Source organism: Pseudorca crassidens, chromosome 8, assembly GCF_039906515.1.
Source record: "Pseudorca crassidens isolate mPseCra1 chromosome 8, mPseCra1.hap1, whole genome shotgun sequence".
NCBI lineage: Eukaryota > Metazoa > Chordata > Mammalia > Artiodactyla > Delphinidae > Pseudorca > Pseudorca crassidens.
In genome coordinates this window covers 37,329,034-37,348,154 of record NC_090303.1, presented here as the reverse complement: position 1 = coordinate 37,348,154, position 19,121 = coordinate 37,329,034, and the positions used below count along the sequence as shown (strand labels likewise).

The 19,121-nt window shown below is 43.0% G+C and overlaps 1 long non-coding RNA gene across 2 annotated transcripts in view; it reads right to left on the bottom strand.

Annotated features, from left to right (window-relative positions):
• The window catches only part of LOC137228993 (uncharacterized), a 359,733-nt gene extending 341,962 nt beyond the window's left edge, over window positions 1-17,771 (bottom strand). Inside the window, exon 1 of one of the 2 annotated variants that reach the window (XR_010945481.1) lies at window positions 17,561-17,771. This is a non-coding gene — a long non-coding RNA (uncharacterized lncRNA). Of the gene's footprint in view, window positions 1-16,204; window positions 16,883-17,560 lie in introns of those variants that run through there. The other variant, XR_010945482.1, reaches the window with a different exon arrangement.
• Between the last annotated feature and the right edge of the window lie 1,350 nt (window positions 17,772-19,121).

Genomic DNA, 19,121 nt, shown 5'->3' with positions numbered 1-19,121 from the left:
TTTCCTAATTTTTTGCAAGTTCAAGCCACTCCCTAGACCTCAATCCACTCTGTGCATTTTATATTCCACTATTTCCCACTACATAGGCTTTGTTCTGTTACCACACTGCCCTACTAGCGTGGACGTCTAGGGTCCATTTTAATAACTTCACTCCTTCACTGACCTCACCTAGAATTCTCTGCTCTCCACTCCACTACCTATTCAGATACTACCCATACTTCAAGGTTCACCTTAAGCTATATCTGAGAGCTTCAAGTGTTGAAGATCTCTCCTGCCCTTCTCAACAGGACTTAGGCCCATGACCAAATATCTACTGATCACATGCAGAAGCTAATCGTAAAACAGTGAAACGAACAATTTTAATCATCTTAATCAAACGAATATTATTTCTATATACGCAATTCAGCTTCACTTAGTACCCAATACTAGTAACCAGCACTTCTCCCCATTAGTATAACTCAGATTCTCAAAATAAACTGCCTTTCAAAATCAACTATAAAGCCTATAGAAGGATAGAGATCGTGACCCCTCCCTAAGATTATGATTCAGAAGGTCTGGGGAAAATATATTTTCAAGTAGCCCCACAGGTGTTTCTGATAGCCACCTAAGTCCAGGACATTACTTTTCTAAGAAAGATTCCAGCTGACTGTTTATCAGTTGACACACAAATGACTCCCCAGGAGTCAAAGAAGCCATACGAACAACAGGAGATTGGGGTTGATCTACTGATTAAACAAAAAGCGAAAAGTTTTGCCTTTACATACCAAAATTCGGCAGGCCCTACATGGGTGATCAGATAATTCAGAATATTTACTTTGTTACTACAGTTACTCATACTGGCAGAGGTTCTCTATCATGACTGTGCCCAGAATAATCTGGAAACGAATGTATATACACACTGACCCACTGAACCAGAAACTCTCAGAATGGGATCTGGGGATCTACACTCTCATTAATATCCAGGCGATTCTTTTGAGAAGAAAGATTTGGAAATCTCAGGCCATCCCAAGTTAATAGCTATATTCCCTTGAGTCAGATTTTTGCCTTAAAAGAGCAGCCTGGTAAGTCTCAAGCCAATTCCACTAGACCTTCCTGCTATGAGTTCTTCCCAACGGCATTCCAAAAATCCATATTTGGACTGCTAACGACATAAGGAAGTAATAAACGATTGCTGTGGACAAATACAAAAATTTGGTTTTGGTTAGCTGATATTCTTTCATCTTTCCAATGGCCATCACAATGATTGCTTAACTAAGCTATTTTAATGGCATGAGCATTAGTGTGTTGTTCTAAAATCTTTCCATTGGCCATGACTCCAGCGTATATACCACTCCCCTTGCCTAGAAATAACCTAATATCCCGCTGTACAGATGACAAAAAAAAGCAGCTGAAAGGTTTACTTTAAGTGCTTCACAGAGTAAATATCTTAACTGGGTATTCATATCATGAGCCGTCCCCCTCTTGAAATTCACTTGGAGACAGTTTTCTCTCAACTGCAAAAATAACCATCATGAAACTTCTATTTTAATTACAACACAGGAGATATTTTGCTGTACACCAACCAACAAAGAAGTGTGTTTGCCAGTTGGTATTTTGCCCTTATTATACAAAATTGGAAATGGAAACTGCGGCCTTGATGAAAACATTGAAATTCCAGTAAGTAGGATTAGTCATACATTTTGGGTACCAGGGTTAGATTTCAAACGGCAAGTAAAAGTTCCCTGAGCTACTAGTAGAAGAAAACATTCTCAAAGGAAAATAACAAGAGCCAAAGCAGGATGAGTAACGCTGGACCTTTGAAAGGCCGGGATCTGAGCAAACGGCCTTCTCCCAGAGGTGAAGCTTCTCACCGAAGGGCTGGCCCACGGTGCTGTCTAGCTTGCTTTGAGGCAGCAAGCCTAAAATCTTCAGGGAGAAGGCAAATTAATGAAAACCTTTTTGGCTTAACTCCTCACAGCCTGGGAACTGCGGCCATCAAATCAAGAAGCTCTGAGCAAGGGAGTTTTAAATTAGACCCTGGCCAGAGAAGGGGGAAGGGCATCAATTGTAACAGACTGCTGACAGGCCTGGGGGCCTCCAGCTGCCTCACTCACTCTTTTATTGAGTGTCTGGGGGCTTTTTACTTCCACTCTCAATAAGGTCTCATTTTGGGGAGGCAACATTTGGACCTCCTTCTTTGTTTTGTATATTAGGGCAGTTATCATTTTAACTGCAGAAAAAAATGTTCATTATCAACAAAAGGGTAGGTAGGTAAAAGGCTAAGCCAGGGATCAAAAAATCTGCACTGTCACCCACATAATTCAGAGAAATAGACAAGCAGAGAGAGAAACAGGGTGGACAGTTAGAAGTCCTAAGCATTTAATTAAAATAAGATTTATACATGTTCCATACACCTCATAATCCTTCAGAGCAGTGGAGTATAAAATAACCCTGCTGCAGTATGATACTAAGTGTCTTAAATGCCAATGGCAAAGGTTAGAGTATTTATGTGTTTTTCTTTCAAACCATCAATGCACTCCAAGTAATCTCTTTCGAAGCCATCAAATCCCCTCACAACTCACACAGAAAATTCAAGTCTTACTGTACTTCTTCTACTAAATCCTTCTCAATCAGATGAGCAAAAATAGTAAGCTCTCAGTAAACCTGAGGCTAGGCCTGCTGCCGTGCCCTGTTCTGCTCAGTCTGGGTGGCATTTGTTCCCATCCATAGCAGGATAAATATGAGAACAGATTGCCCACCTATCTTAGAGTCTGACTGTGTCCACGAACTTTCATGGTGGCACACTGCTCCTTACATGCCCCTTCCTCTTACCAAGTCAGTCTCTAATACGTAGTTCTGCATAAACGCTTGGGTTAGTTTCCTAGGGCTGCCATAACAAAGTACCACAAAATGGGCAGCTTAAAACAGAGATTTATTGTCTCCCAGTTTTTGAGGCTAGAAGTCTGAGATCAAGGTGTTGGCAGGGTTGGTTCCTTCTGAGGGCTGTGAGGGAAGGCTCCGTTTCAGGCCTCTCTCTCTGGTTTGTAATGGCCATCTTCTCCTTGTCTCTTCACATCATCTTCCCTCTACGTGTATCTCTGTCCAAGTTTCCCCTTTTTATCAGGACAAAAGTCACGTTCGATTAGGGCCCACCTAATGACCTCACTTTTATTTGATTACCTCTATAAAGATGCTATCTCCACATAAGGTCACATGTTGAGGTCCTGGGGGATAAGACCCCAATATATAAATTCTGGTAAAAATTCAACCCATAACAATCCTCTATCCAACCTTATACAGTAAACACTAATGCTAGGACTTCTCTGGTGGCCCAGTGGTTAAAACACTGCACCTTCACTGCTCGGAGCATGGGTTCGATCCCTGGTCAGGAAACTAGGATCCCACATGCCACATGGCGTAGCCAAAGAAATAACTTTTAGAAAAGTTTATAAAAAAAGAAAAGAAAAAAAAAAAGATTCAAACAAAAAACTTAGTCCCCGGGGCTTCCCTGGTGGCGCAGTGGTTGAGAGTCCGCCTGCCGATGCAAGGGACGCGGGTTCGTGCCCCTGGGAAGATCCCACATGCCACGGAGCGGCTGGGCCCGTGAGCCATGGCCGCTGAGCCTGCGCGTCCGGAGCCTGTGCTCCGCAACAGGAGAGGCCACAACAGTGAGAGGCCCGCGTACCGCAAAAAAAAAAAAAAGAAAAGAAAATGATACTAGATGGAAATCTGGATCCACACAAAGGAATAAAGAATGCCAGAAATAGTAAATATGCTGGTAAATAAAAAGCTCTTATTTCTCATTTGTTAATTTCTTTAAAAGATAATTGACTAAAGCAAAAACATTATAAGGATATACATAGAAATAAAATTTATGACAACAAAAGCATCAAGAATGGGAGAGAGAAATGAAAATATACTGCTGTGAGATTTATAAATTATATGCAGAGTGATATAACATTATTTGAAAGTTGGTTGTGATAAATTAAAAATGCATATTATAACTCGTAGAGTAACTTCTAAAGATATAAAACAGGAATAGCTAATAAGCCAATAGTGAAGATAAAACTGAATCCAGAAAAATACTCAATCCAAAAGAAGGCAGAAAAGAGGGGGAAAGAACAGATGGTACAAATAAAAACAAATAGCAAAATGGAATATTTAAAACTAATTCATATTGTTCTTTGCATTAAATGTAAATAATCTAAACACTAATTAAATGGCAGAGATTATCAGACTAGATAAAAAATTATATGGTACCAAGAAATTCCTTTAAAATATAAAGATACAGATAGTGGGAAATAAAAGAAGGGAAATAGAGCTACCACACAAAAGCTACTCATAAGAAATCTGGAATCTATATAAATATTAGAATGGCTGTCAGTGGCTCCATTAGCTAAGCATTACCAAGGTGTCTGCCTCATTCTGTTTTACTAGTTCAACTTTGCAGGCTCACCTTCTTCTACTCTCACCACAAATAGTAGCCAGCCTGGCCCAGCCTTAAAACGTCCACCTTAAACTTCCTAACCCCTAGTCAATTTTACTTTGAACCAGACCTCATGTCACTGCAGGGTCTTGTTAGGCCATTCTGCCTTGTCAGGGCCACATACCTTCTTGGTTAAAAAGAGAACTAGCCCCACATTAAGTCAAACTCTCCATCTGTTCCCAACCATCCTTACTTCTCTAGCCCCAGGTATTGAGTTCTAGGTCAAAATCCATGTGGCTTTATCCTAGGTAGCACTGAAGTACTGCCATACTCTCTAGAAACACGCTACAGCAGGAATTAGTTTCTGCTTCCACCCCTACGGAAACAAATGAGAGACACGTGGAAAGACAGAAGGGCTCTATCCTTCGCCTAGCACTGCTCAAACTCTAACTAAGCTATTTCTACCAAGGTTCCCACATTGGTACCCATATTTTACTTATATCTGTATAGCACATTGCATGTTTCAGAATAGTTTTAGCTACTTCATCATTTCTAGTGTCCTCCTCAGACTAAGAGTGTAGAGGCAGATTGCCAGGGTTTAAACACAGGGTCTATCCTGTATTAGCTTTGTAAATTTTGGCTAGTTACTTAAACTCTTTAGGTTTTAACTACTTGTATGGTAGTAGGTGAGCAGACTTTCAATTAAAAGTCAAAAAATGAAACCCAGAGGTATTATACAGGGTGCCTGAAGCTACCTACAGAATAATAGATCATGGATTACAATGCCAAGATTTTCTACGTATTTTGTTACCACTTCTCGCCACCCCCATCACTACTTCTCTAGCATCATCTCTTGCCAAGGTTGTTAGTTTTTGAAATGGCTGGCAATGATTCCCACCTCTTGATATTCACACCCTTGTGCAATCTCTTCCCCTTCAGTGTGTGCTGGACTTAATGTCTTATTTCTGACAAATATGACAAAACTAATGGGATATCACTTTAGAGTTTAGGTTTTAAAATACTTTGACTTCCAAATGAATCTCTCTCTCTCTCTCTCTCCCCCCACCCCACCCTCTGTCTCTCCTTACCCATTTGTTGCTCTCCTGAAGTAAGCTGCCATGTTCATTTAAGCTCTCCTATGAAGACGATAGTATGGCAAGGAACCGAGGGTGTCTTTGACCAATATCTAGGGATCAGTCCAACAACACACAAAGAACTGACTTCCATATGAGTGAGCTTGGAAGCAAATCCTCCCCTAATCGAGCCTTGAGCTGACACCTTGCTTGCATCTTTATGAGATACCTTGAGTTAGAGGACCCAGACAAGCCATGCCTAAATGCTTGACTCACAGAAACTGTGAAATAATAAATGTTTGTCATTTTAAACTAGCAAGTTTGGGGGTAACTTGTTATGCAGAAATAGATAACTAAGACACCTAGATGACTGCAACAGCCTTCTAATTGGTCTCCTTACTTCTACTGTTGATCATCCAGAGAAGAGGCTAGCTTCTCCTTATAAGCAAGCCTGATCAACTTATCCCTCAGCTCAAAATCCTGCAATGGCTCCCTTTTCTTTTAGAGTCAAAGTCCTTATGTGACCTAAAAGATCCTAAACTCCACTCTGCTCTGACCTCAAGTCCTACTACGCTTTCACTTGCACACCAGCCCCCCAGGCTTCTTGGCTGCTCTCACACGTGCTGAGTGTGGTCGCACAGGGCCTTCTCATTGGCTACTGCCTTTCCCTGAAATGTTCATCCACCTCCCCCACCCGACCTAGATACCCACACGACTAACTCCCTTGCCTCCTTTAAATATCTGATCAAAAATCACCTTCTCAGGGAGGCCTAATCTGACCATCCTACTGTAAATTGCCATGTACCTCCCACCCCTCACTCCTAATTTCTCTTGCCCCATAATATCTTTTTTTATTCTTAACACTCATCATCTTCTAACTCAGTGCATATTTTACTTATTTATTATGTCTATTGTTTATTGGCTTTTTCCTCCACAAAATGTAGACTCCAAGAGAGAAATCTTTTTTTTTCTGTTTTTTTAGCAGAGGACTAATGAACTACCCTGCAGTCAGTAATAATCTAGAAAGAGTTTATTCCTGTACAAAGATCACTATAGTTTTCTTTGAGCATGTAAAAATAGCTACCATGGACTCAAGTCAGATGCACTACTCTTTATAATTACTCTTTATTTAACATCACAGTTTTCAAAACTTTTGAAGCACTAATGAGATTTTATAGTGCCGAAGTCTACAGAGTCTATGGTGATCGTGCGAACAGAAGTAAACCATCTCTGCTATAATTCCCTCTCCAAGGGGCTTTTATCACCACACCAGAACTTTAGAATTAAAAGGATAAAGATAGCTTAAAAACTAAAACCACTGATATAAACTAAAAGTTTGAATGACATGTCCTTATTAGATGTATTAAACAAAATAAAAGCTCACACTCACCTATGAGAATATATGATAAGAAAAAAAGATATTTGGCTGCCAGATGAATTTTGTACTGTTACATACTTGCTTTGCTGTGTGGACGTATGGAATAGTCCCAAAGCAACCTTTATGTTTATCAGAAACTTGATTGTGAAATAGTAATTCAATTTCTTTGTCCAGTTTTTATGGGCTTATATTAAACCTTGATTCTAAAACCAATTTCCCTGTAACAGAAGCAGGATTCAGCTTGTCAGGTACCCACAAATAAAGGCCTCTTTCATTCTTACTTCCTTCTAAGTTGAAAGGCCCTCCCTCATCTGTGGTGAGCAACCTGATTCCCAAGGCAGCCTTTGTGTCCAAGTAGGGGTGCAGTATGTTACTTCCCAGTAGGTGAAGGGCAACGACCCCCCACTATGTGTGTTAATAGGCTGCAAAGCTTAACAGTCCCAACTGAAGCGACACCTTTGCGTTTTGATACTTGAAACCTGACTGCCATGTATCTGTACCTCCATCCCTGCCCTTTCCCTCCCAACTAGGTACACAAGGCTGCGAACACCACACCACACACACACACACACACACACACACACACACACACACAGAAGTAAGACTTGCTGTTAGACTTGCTTACATCTCAACAGCTGTGTGGCAATAAGAGAGAGCAGGGGAAATTGAATGTTTTATACCTAACTGTTTTTAAGGCTAATGCAAATGCTTTCTGGGCCCAGCCACAATAATCCCTCCCCTTCCCCCTCCCACTCCCGTCCCCTCCCCTCCCCTCTCCTCCCCCTCCCCCTCTCTCACACACATACACACACACACACACACACACACACACAAAGGAGAAAATGAAGGCTTGTCCCCAGAGAGAGCTGTTTATGAGTGACATCAAATGAATACAATATGAGTCAATGGAGGCCACACATTTTTTTGGGCTAAACAACTTGTAAGGCCCTGGGATGAGACCCAGGACACTGATCTGGGGACATGCAGGCCCTGCCGACATCACTAACTCAGCTGCACATGAGAGGAATGTAGTTCCCTGGATGTACAAGCAGATCTGCCTTGAGAAGCTTCTCCCAGAGCAGCCCCCCGTCCCCAGAAACCCATACGCAGGTGAGGGAAGGGTGGACAGAAGATGAAGAAGGGGAAGCACAGGTGTGAGGGATGGGGGCAGCCTGCATATTATCCTTGAAAACAACAAATCACACCTAATTGCTTGAGAAGAAGCCGGTCCCAGTAGCTCGCCTCAGCCCCATCTCAGTCTTTGATGGCCACTGCCCCTCCCCGAGGCAGGGACATCACATTTCAGGCAGATCACTCATCTATTCAGAAAATATTTATTGAGAGCTTAGTATGTGTGGGGGTGGAGGCACAGTAGGAAAGCAGGCAGTCGAGGTTCCTGCCCCCATGAAGCCGTACGTGCAAATGCTGGAGCCACTCAGCCTGGGCTCGAATCATGACTCTCCCACTTAGCAACGGTGTGAGTTTTGGGAAAGATTTGCTTGATTTTTTCTAAGCTTCAGTTTTCTCCTTGATAAAATAGGGATTAAAATATTACTTATCACCAAAGGCTATTGTGAGGATCAAGTGACATAAACTTCAAGGGCTTTAGAACATTGTCAGGCATGTGCTGTCAGTGTTAGCTATTGTCACCTATTACTGTCACTGTGGTCACCAGCCTAGGGGCTGGGTGTACAGAAGAAGACAAAGCACATGGTCTGTGCCATTATGACACTTATACTCCACTGGAGGTGACAGACAACAAAGAATCAAGGAAATATACAGTAGGTCAGCAATATGGATAAACATAAAGGAATAAAGAAAAATAAGGAAATGAAATGAAGTGACACTGGGCAAAAGGAAGGGAAACATGATTAGTACAAAGCACCTCCTCTTCTCTAACACACCAGACCTCCAACCTCCAACCACTGAACAGAATCACCGGGCTCTGCCTTCTTTTTTCACGCAGAAGAAAATAACCCCCTTGGAAGCCATCCTACAGATTCCTGAGAGTTGACAGTATTGTCCTATTTATTTCCTCTTAGAAGATTACCATTATTGTGCCACTCAGCAACTATAACTGTCAATCTACTTGGTATCCAAGCAATTTCAAGACACTCCAGTTTAAGAAGTACTACATGGAACGTGTAGTCGGGCACAGTTTTTTTCTTTTGACTCCATTCATGATAAAAGGCCTGAAAACATGAGCACCAGCCAATGTCACATCCACCCCGTAGCCACACACCCTTGAAAAGACACGATACCATAATGCTGCCCTGACTTTGCAAGAAACAGCAGGCAAAGCGGCTTCCAGTTGACGAGGAAAACCAACATACATGGTACATCTCATTGCTCTTACCAATATAATCCCCAGAGAGTACCTTTAAGTGGCCTCTAAAATGGTATTAATTATTAAATGGAAGCCTCAGGGGCAAGGAGAACCTTCCAATTACATTTTTATTTACCCTCCTCACCTGCTGTTTGCTCAGGGTTTATTTAAAGTCATAATCACGTCTCCTGTGATGGAGGATTTGGGCTGCTTTGTGGTCACATGTGGAATATATTATACATCCACATCAAATGTGCATGTGGTCTCCCTTAGTAGAAACCGATGTCATGTCCCTTGAATTAGACCATGTTGCCCCTGTGCGCATGTAAGACTGAAGCCCATGGGGAGTCCTCAAGAAAAAATAATTCCTTAAATGATCCACAAGGAGCAAAGTTACTTAGACCTTAAATAGCGCTTTGTAATCATTGCTCACCACCAAAACACAAACAAAAGAACAAAAACTTAGAGAGTAAAAGAATAAAAACATGTACTGATTTGCAATATTATTTTGGTCCAAAAGTTTGTTGTGCTTTATCCACGCAAGAACAACGAGGAGGTTCCTCAACACCTGTTAAACACTGAGAACCCCAAAGCTCCCTTTGTGTCTACTGGGGAGGAGAAAAAGGGGTTTGTCCCTAGACTCGGGGCAGGTTTCAGGGGCCTGTGACCAGTGTGGTCGCACAGGGTCTCTGGCTCAAAAGGTCCCAGAATTGGTATTTAATGCTTTTAGTCACCATCTTGAATTTCCTCATAAGTTGAGCTTTAATTTTCCACAGGTAATTTAGAGCCTCAGCTCACACAGAGTCCTGCCTCCTGCACCTCCCCACGGTTCCCGGATGGGCTCTCAGTCAGCTGCCCGACCCCTGACAGCCTAGACCCCATCCCTTTCCCCTTCTTGCACCATCCTTGCACCATCGGTCCACTGCGGCCCTCATACGCGGGCCACTGGGTCAAGTCCACAGAGCAGGGCTCGCATTCCACCACTGTGCTCCTCCCCCCAGGAGATGCCTGGGCGCTGGGAGGTCAGGGTCGGGCACACCCAAAGGCCCCAACTCCTCCGTCCACCGCCGCCCCAGCACACACACGTGGCTGGCAGCGCCACCGTGCACTGAGCAGGTGACTGCGAGGGCCAGCCTCTAGCCCACCGGGATCCAGCTCCTGCGTGCGCCCCAGGGCACAAGCTGCAATGCAGTACGCTTGGCGGTCTCCATTTCTGACACGGCGGATGTCCCCACAGAAAGCATAAATATTCCGTCTCTTCCAGGACCTCACTGTTCCCCTTCACCAACCCCTGACTTAAAAACTCCATTGCGGGCTTCCCTGGTGGCGCAGTGGTTGAGAGTCCGCCTGCCGATGCAGGGGACACGGGTTCGAGCCCTGCTCTGGGAGGATCCCACATGCCGCAGAGCAACTGGGCCCGTGAGCCATGGCCGCTGAGACTGCGCGTCCGGAGCCTGTGCTCCACAACGGGAGAGGCCACAACAGTGAGAGGCCCCCGCTCGCTGGCAACTAGAGAAAGCCCACGCACAGAAACGAAGACCAAACACGGCCAAAAATAAATAAATAAATAAAATTTTTTTTAAAAAAAAACAAAAACCCATTGCTATCACGAGCACGTGCCTGTCTCCTGTGGAGTCTGGTAACTGAATTCAGCCATAATGCAGCTGGGACTTAGGAAGCACCAAAGGGTATAGTTACCTCCATCTATGTCGCTTGAGAGAATTGTTGGCACAGGTGAAATACTGATGCATCTCAAGTGCATATATATTAATGCATCTGAGCCTAGTCAGGGTCAAGGTCGGTCAGTCAGTCAGGGGTCAACTCCAAGCCCTTCGCAATCCTCCCCCTCATACCACAGCCAGGAGAACCACAAGCTACTTATGTGTTTCCAATGATCACAACCGGGTTCAGGTGAAATCCAGCCACAGAGAATTCTAAATATTCATCACTTTTCAGTTAAATGTAAGAACACCAAATCAACAAGGGAGTAGCAGTGATCAGATCAGGAGAAAATATCATCTCTTAAAGAGAAGCTGGTTCCTATTTCTCAAAGCTTAATGTTCAGACATCTACTGTACTGTATCTGGAGTAGGGGGGCCCAGGAAAGGATGTTTATTAAAAATGCAGATTCCTGGCCTCCACCACAGACCCACTGGATCTTAAAGTCTCAGGGGAGCTCACTGAATCTGCATCTGTTCAGGCTTCCTAGTTGCTTTTCACACCATTGTGTGTGGGTAATTCTCATCATGAGCTTTCTATCACTGGAACAGCAATTCTCAAAAATTCAGTATTTATAGGAGTCGACTGGAATTCCTATTAAAAATCCAGATTCCTTGAGCACCAAGCCCCTCAGAGATCCTAACTGAGTAGGTCTGGAATCTCCGTCGTAACAAGCAGCTCTCCCCACCCCCATGCCATCCCATCGCCCACATTTCTGATGCAGGTCTCAGAACACACCTTGAAAAATACTAACATTTAAAAAATCCCCCAATTCTTAGCTTTCTATGATTTTAGCACAGCTACAATTAAACTTCAAATCTTTTGACATCCAACTAATGTTATTTCCACACCTTTTATATGCTAGAGCCAAGGATGGGAAGATGGATTGGTCCTTTTCTAAAGATCGGAGCTCAGGAAGGAAAAACTGCCAAGTAGGCCACAGCTGCCACACACTTTAAATGTGTAAACCCATAAAATGTTGAATTACGTTATTGTTTATATACCATGAATTACAAGAGAGTAGAATCCAAGTTCTTACAGTAACAGTAGCTTCCATGTATTGAGTTCCCACTGTAGGCTAGGTGCTGAGGTAACAAACAGTAACTACCCAACGATTTATACAGTAACTACCCAACGATTTATACATTTTTTGAGTTTACAATGTATCTTCAATTATAATGTTTTAGCTGATCTTTATTGCAACAGTAAAAGAAAAAATTATTTTTATTTCTATCTTGCTGAGGAGAAAACAGTTCTTAAAGAGCATGCCTATGAAACATGAAAGATCAAACTTGAAACCAAGACTCTATGAAATTGATGGAATTCCCATGACACCATGTATAATCAATCAGCTAATTTATGCTTGGTTGAAAACAAACAAACAAAATGATCCCATAATCTTTGTGGTTTATAACAACAAAGGTTTACTTCCTGCTCACATTAGTGTCTACTGCAGATGTCTTTCAGTTTCAACTGTCCATACCTTCTCATTCCAGGGCAGCCCTTAAACTGGGAGGTGAGTGCTGCTGTCGTGGCAAAAGGAGAAAAGCAACGGTGGATCACGCAACAGCTCACAAAGCTTCCACTTGGAAGTGACATATGTCACTTCTTGCTATTTAAATGGACAAAGCAAGTCACATGGCCAGGCTGCTGTTCAGGTGCTACTGAGAAGCGATACTTCTTTCCTGAGTGAATGGATCTGACATCGCTAAGCACTTCTGCCACTGAAATTCTGAGTCTGAAGTAGCGTCCTTCTCTGATGTCAGCAGGAACACTAGCTCTCAGTTTCCATGGCATTCAGACGTGGGTTATCGAGAATATGGGATGAGAGACAAGGAGAAGTGTTTCTCTAGAGACAGTGTTAATCACAAGAAAATCTGTTCGGATTTGCAGGTTGCTCTCTGCCTGAGACAAAGGTACTCACAGGCTCTTTGTATTTGTCTGCGTAGTTTGCATTTGTGTGTGTATTTGTGGGGTCCAGCCTCAGAGTAGTATTACTAACCCAAGCACTGATTATTGCATAAATCAGCACCTTTCAACATCTAAACTCTGTGGGCAGTCAGTCATGAAGTAATTCATTACTAATGACAAAATACCAGAGTTTTTAAAAAACTGGCATTTTAAAATAAATGTGAATAAATTTAAGGATATTCTTTAAATACTAGCAGGCTTGTTCACTTGCATTCTGTTTTTGTGAACAGGAGAGAGGGGAATGGGGTTACAGCTAGTTCCTAAAGAATTCTTTGACCATGATTACACACATGGATGTGCATCCCATCTGTGAACTTCAATTTACATGTGTTGAGGCAGAAAAAACAGGTGGAGGGCCACTTATCTAAACCACGGCCACATTTATCACTTCTATATCATCACATATTTCCATGTGTGTTCTCACTAGCCAAACAGTAAGCGTCCCAAGAACAAGAACCACATTTCCCCCTTTTCATCCTGAGCGAGTGAGGAAAGAGAGGACTTTTATTTTCTCTTAGAAAGCAGATGAGCCTCTGAAACCCTCCTCAAAACAGAAACCTGATGTATCTGTTATCATTTTTCCCTTTGAAGTCAATAGGAATTAAACCTCCAAGATACACGGTACAAAGCACGGAATTATCAGTATTCCAAGCTCGTACAGAAACAACCAAGCTCCAGACAGCTTTGCCCGGGAACAAAAAGGAGATAAATGATTCAAATACAGACTCTATTTCATCATGACACAGTCTTCTATTTTATTTTTACATTTATTTATACGCTGGCTGACTGACTGCATGAAAGAGTTGAGTCAGATAAAGCCCTGCCTTTCTTTAAGTAGACAGGAGCTTCTATGCTAATTCTTCCTAAAGGCTCGGCCAACAGTGGCACATCTAATAAATGAAAATGTATGAATAATAGAAAAATAATTTTAATTTCCAGGGAAAAAAAGCTCTTTGATTTTCTCAAGGGAATCAATTTCACACACATCCTTTAAAGTGGCATCAATGCCTGAAATTTATTTGGAAAGGCAGAGTGTTTAGGTTTCCTGGGAGGAAACTGATTTTTTCACTTAAGAAAGACTTCCACTTGAGAGAAGAAAAGAACATTCGTGCATTATTGGGTGTAATCACAGTGAGGTGACACTTTCCTATTAATTTGTATCAGGAAATGCCCCTTCTCCTTTAAACTATATCTTCCTGTCTCCTCTCTCTGGGGTTTGGCTGTAGCTAAAGTTAAACCCCAATTTATACCAGTCCTTTAAAAAAAAAAAATCTGTACGACCCTTTCCATAACTAGTTTGATATGCACAAAACTGCTAGTTAATTAACCTCTCTCTCCCTCCAGCCAAACCTTTCACTGTGAACTTGGAGCCAAGGTTAAAGTCATGTGCGTCAGTCCCAGGCAGGGGGACAGAGAAAGTCACAACCACAGTGTGGAGGTAGGAGGCTTTGGGAAGCTAACACGCGCTGTAGGTGAAGACCATGCCGTCATACAAGCTGTTTTCAGTGACAAGTACTTTGCATACATGACACTGTTTAATCCTCTCAGCCAGCCTGGCAGGCAAGATTATTGCCCCCATTTTAGAGTTGAGGAAACTGAGGCCTAGAGAGTTTGGATAACTTGCTTGCCCAAGTGTGTGCACATTTTTTGAGGCTAGATCTGTTAGAATTCAAATCCCCTATTTTTAACCACTCATTTTGTCCAAGGGGCTATGAGGAGGATACCTTTGAAAGGATAAACAAGAGATTGATAATAGAAGTTCCCTGAGGATTGGGAAGCAGGGAACTGGGGGGTCTGAGGATAGAGGAGAAGAGACAGGCTTTTCATTGTCTGCCCCTTTTGAATTTTTTTTTTTTACCGTGTACAGTTGGTCCTCACTATTCATAGATTTCATACCTGTGAATTTGCCTACTGGCTAAAATTTATCTATAACACCAAAATCAATACTTGCATGCGTTAATGGTCATTTGTAGACACGTGTCCAGTGTCAAAATATTTTGTTCACTGGAAGGAGCACGTTCCCAGCTGAGGTGGAACAGGGCCTATGCTCTGCTTCTGGTTTCAGCTCAGCGATGAGTCGCTGAGCATGGAGCCAGCCGTAGAGAAGCTGAGAATTTAGGAATCCAACATGAAGGAGTCATGCTAGACCAGAGGCTCCTTTGTTTATGTAAATTTTTCTGGGGATAGAGTCAGATCTGAAATCAAATTCTGAAAGGATTCCATGACCCCCAAAAAAGTTAAGAATTTTACCAATAAAATGTACAAATACTTTTTTTTAAAACTTCCATCATCAGTCTTAGCAGTTCTCTTTTTCAAAAAAATTTCTGAAAAGGAACAAAGACTACCCTCGTCAACCTCCAGCTGTACGGTGTGTAACAGACAATGACCCCAGCTGCTCTGAAATCCATTGTCACCTGTGCCATGAGGTCATGCTTCCCGCTGGCTGCTTTGTGTGGGGCAGGGATACCGAGGTAGGCCTGTTCCTGGGAGACAGGGGACTTCTCAGATGGTCTCTCGGAACCTTCCTTAGGCTGGACTATGTCTAGGGCACTTCCACCTAACCTTACCTCCCATTTCTTGTCTCTCTGCATTAACGTCGCATCCCAGCCTGGTGGCCTCATCCAATTCCATCCATTCCCTCTCCCAAGGCGGTTCCCTAATAAAACTCCTTGCATGTTTCATCCCAGCCTGGTGTCTGCTTCTCAAACGAGCAGGACTAACCAAAGAAGCTAATGTCTAAAGTTTCGCAAAAGTTACCAAGTTATGGCCCAAAAACTGGGAAGCTGCGCTCTGTGCTCTGTAGTCAGCTTGACTCACTCACTGCCCACAGGACACACTCTGCTTCCAAGACTGAAAGCCACCAAGGTTTAGATTCAAGTCTTGAACAAATTACAGGTTACTGTACGTTACACATTACATGCATAATTAAAAGCCTTTAAAGATCACACGTAAAAGAATTTAAATCCACAAATGCCATGAATCTATTCCACTGAGAATCTGGATACCTCAAAACCATGAATTAGTCTAATAGGTCCAGGTGTCAGTCAGCCTCTGAGTCATTCCACACGCACTTCCTCCACCTGGATGCACCTCCCTGTGATTTCTACCTAGTGGATTTCCACCTGTTCTTCAAAATGCAACTCAAAGTTTACCCCATGTAGGAAACCCTGCCTGATTTCCCCTGGCCAGATTACCTCCCTGTACTCTGTTTCTTTAAGGATTTGTACCTGACTTTATCGAAATACCCATCAATTAAGCTTTTTTATTTCAGGTGCTGGTAATTAATGACTGACCCAAAGTGCCTGAAACAAACAGACTGCTAGCATGATTACCTCACAGAACAGGATGCCAGAGAAAGTCGGTGGTGCCGTTGATTCTGTCGCTCCACAGTGTCATTCAGAACTTACTCCTGTTCCATCCGTCCACTCGATCATCCTCAGTGAGTTAGGAATACTGTCCCTCAAGCTCTAACCACTATCACCTCAAAAACCTACCCGAAGTTGGGAAGGGAAGAGGAAGCACCCTACACACTGGCCTCTCATTTTTGACTAACGAGAAACCCCTTTCCAGGTCCGCCCTTTTATCTCATTGGCCAGAAAGGGTCACGTGGCCATTCCAACCAATCACAGCAAAGAGAAATAGGATTACATGATTGGCTTAAAACAATAATGATTTATCCCTTGAATGGAGCTCACCTTCTCTGAGCAGCTTGCTGCCTCATGCCTAATTTCTTTTTTGAAATCAAGGTCCTGTTAGCCAGGAAGCTGGAAAGAGTGTCTCTTGAGCAGAGAACCAGCAATGTCTGGCGCATCCCCGACTCAGAGTTCCCGGTTGACCTGCCTCTGTCTGCCACTGCACGCTGTGGAGTCTTGTCTCCCGTCCGAAACTGGCCCACAGTAGCATTCAATAAAAGTTTGCCAAATACTGGAAACATTTATTTGTTTGTTGAAAAATAAATGCAGCACACATGAAAAACTGTAGGAATGCTAAAAAAAAAAAAAAAAAGTGGCTTACAAAATAAAATACTAGATAAATTTTCCAACACCTCCCCTAAAAGATTAACAGGAATGCTATCACAATTGTAGACAGAAATAGACTGGGGCTCAAGAATATAAATAACCAAGCTGAAACGACAACATGAACATTCTGACTCAGTTTCCGTAGTCAAAATCACAGACCCCTGAGCTCTCTGACTCACACTCCAAATACGGTTTTGGTGTCCCACACAGGAACACAACTATTTAAATGGGGGCCACAGAATACATGACACACTGGGAGGTGTTACACTAGATAAAAGAAACACGAATAAAATTTCACTGGTGATCACAGAAAATCACAATCAAAACATGGGTTTTGGCGTTACATAGGATGAGCTACTCACCGAAAACCTCTTGCAGTTCTCGGACTTCAGAGGTTATCAACTGACAAATTGAATCGCCCTGTGTTGGTTCCCTGCAACAGTTCTGATCACACTCACCTGGCAGTTTTGTTTGCAATTGCATGTTTAGGTCACAGAAAAGATAGGTCTTATGAATTTGGGGGGATGAGAAGTCAGGAAAAGGATACATAAGGACGCCCAAATTCCTAGCGTGAGCAACTAAGTGGATGGCGGATGGAGGAGCAAATCCGGAGAAAATCCTCTGCCTGGAACCCTCTCCCTGAAGAGAAACCATGACTCTCCCGCTTACCTTGCACAAGTCTGGGCTCCGAGCTACCTCCTCCGAGAAGCCTTCCCTGACTCTACCTAAAATGTGAACACCATCATCCTCCATCCCCTTACCCTGCTTCATCCCTTCCCGACATTACACTCTATTGTTTTCTGTCCATCTCCTCCACTAGAATGTAAGTTCCAAGAAGGGAGGAACCGTATCTGTCTTGTTCACTCCGGAGTCTCCAGAGACCAATACATCTGGCACATAGCAGCTGCTTGGTAAACAAGTCCTAAAATACAGAAGAGCCAAGAGGATGACGATAGAGAAAATGTTCTGTGGTTTACACATATATCATGCAATCTCTCTCTCTAATGGAAAATATCTAATGGAAAAACGGCAAGATTGCAGAATCAAGTCATTTCCTTTTGATCGTTAATCATAATTCCACAGAATCAATCATTTCTTTCCCTTGAAATTCATATCACTTCTTCTCATTAAAGTTTCCAGCCTATGTATTACTGTATTTTACAAATGTATATCCATCCATAAATATATGTAATACACACGTGGCAGAAGCAGCCTAAAACAATTACTCCTAATTCATTTTCAAAGAGGCATTTTAGTTCTAGGTCAGAACTCCCAGGATCCCATATAAAAAGCTCTGGAGAAAAAAAACCCTGGAAAACATTTCTGACTCCACAGGCCTCACAAGGACACCTTTCAGACTGTCTGATTCAGAACTCCCGGGAGCAAAAAGCGATCCAGCACTTGTCCTGATAAAAGCCAAAACCCTTTCTTCAGAATGTAGCAGCCTTATCACATGACCTCAGCTGGCCTGGAGGAGAGCAGGTGGGTGTGACAGTAAAATGCGATACGAAGTTCTCCGAGCCCTAGGGACACTGGGGAGGGACTGGATTTGCTTCCAAGCACGCTCATCCCTTTGAGGTGTAGATGGGGGTCGGGCCTGAGAGAATGATTAACGTCCAGAGCAGCTCAGAGCTGAATTCCTCTCCAGCAGAGGGCTTCCCAAGTCTTTGTTTCAGGATGAACTGGTGATGAGAACAAAGGAGAGGAGGGACAAGGTGGTGTCCTTTCAGCCTGTTACTTGCCTTTCGGTTCACAGTGGTGCTCAGGCTTGCTGTACATGACAATCACCTGGCAGCTTTTAAAATGCTGCTGTCGAGGTATGGGGCCCAAATAGCAGTTTAAGCTTCCCAGGTGATTGCAGTGTGCAACCTGACTGAGACCTTTAATGCAACTGTCTAGCCTGAGATGGCCGCTGGGAGGACACTTGCCAGACTCGGGTATCACTGATTCCGCAGAGAGGGCCATGGTCATGGCCGAATGCAGGAACAGTCCCTGACCTTGTCATTAAATCCTGCAAGCTGCTGCAGTTTCACTTTCTGCATGACCCCCCGTCAGCCCGAAAGGGAATTAGCCACTGCAGCTGTGATGCTGCTTAAGGCAAAGGAGCTTTCCCTTGTGTTACTCATTCACCCAAATAGAGCACACCCTTTTCTGATCCATCCTAAAGAAAGATTTGGGGTTTTGAGAATGCAGTCATTTTTCCATAAAGCCTTATGATTTAAAGGGTGGT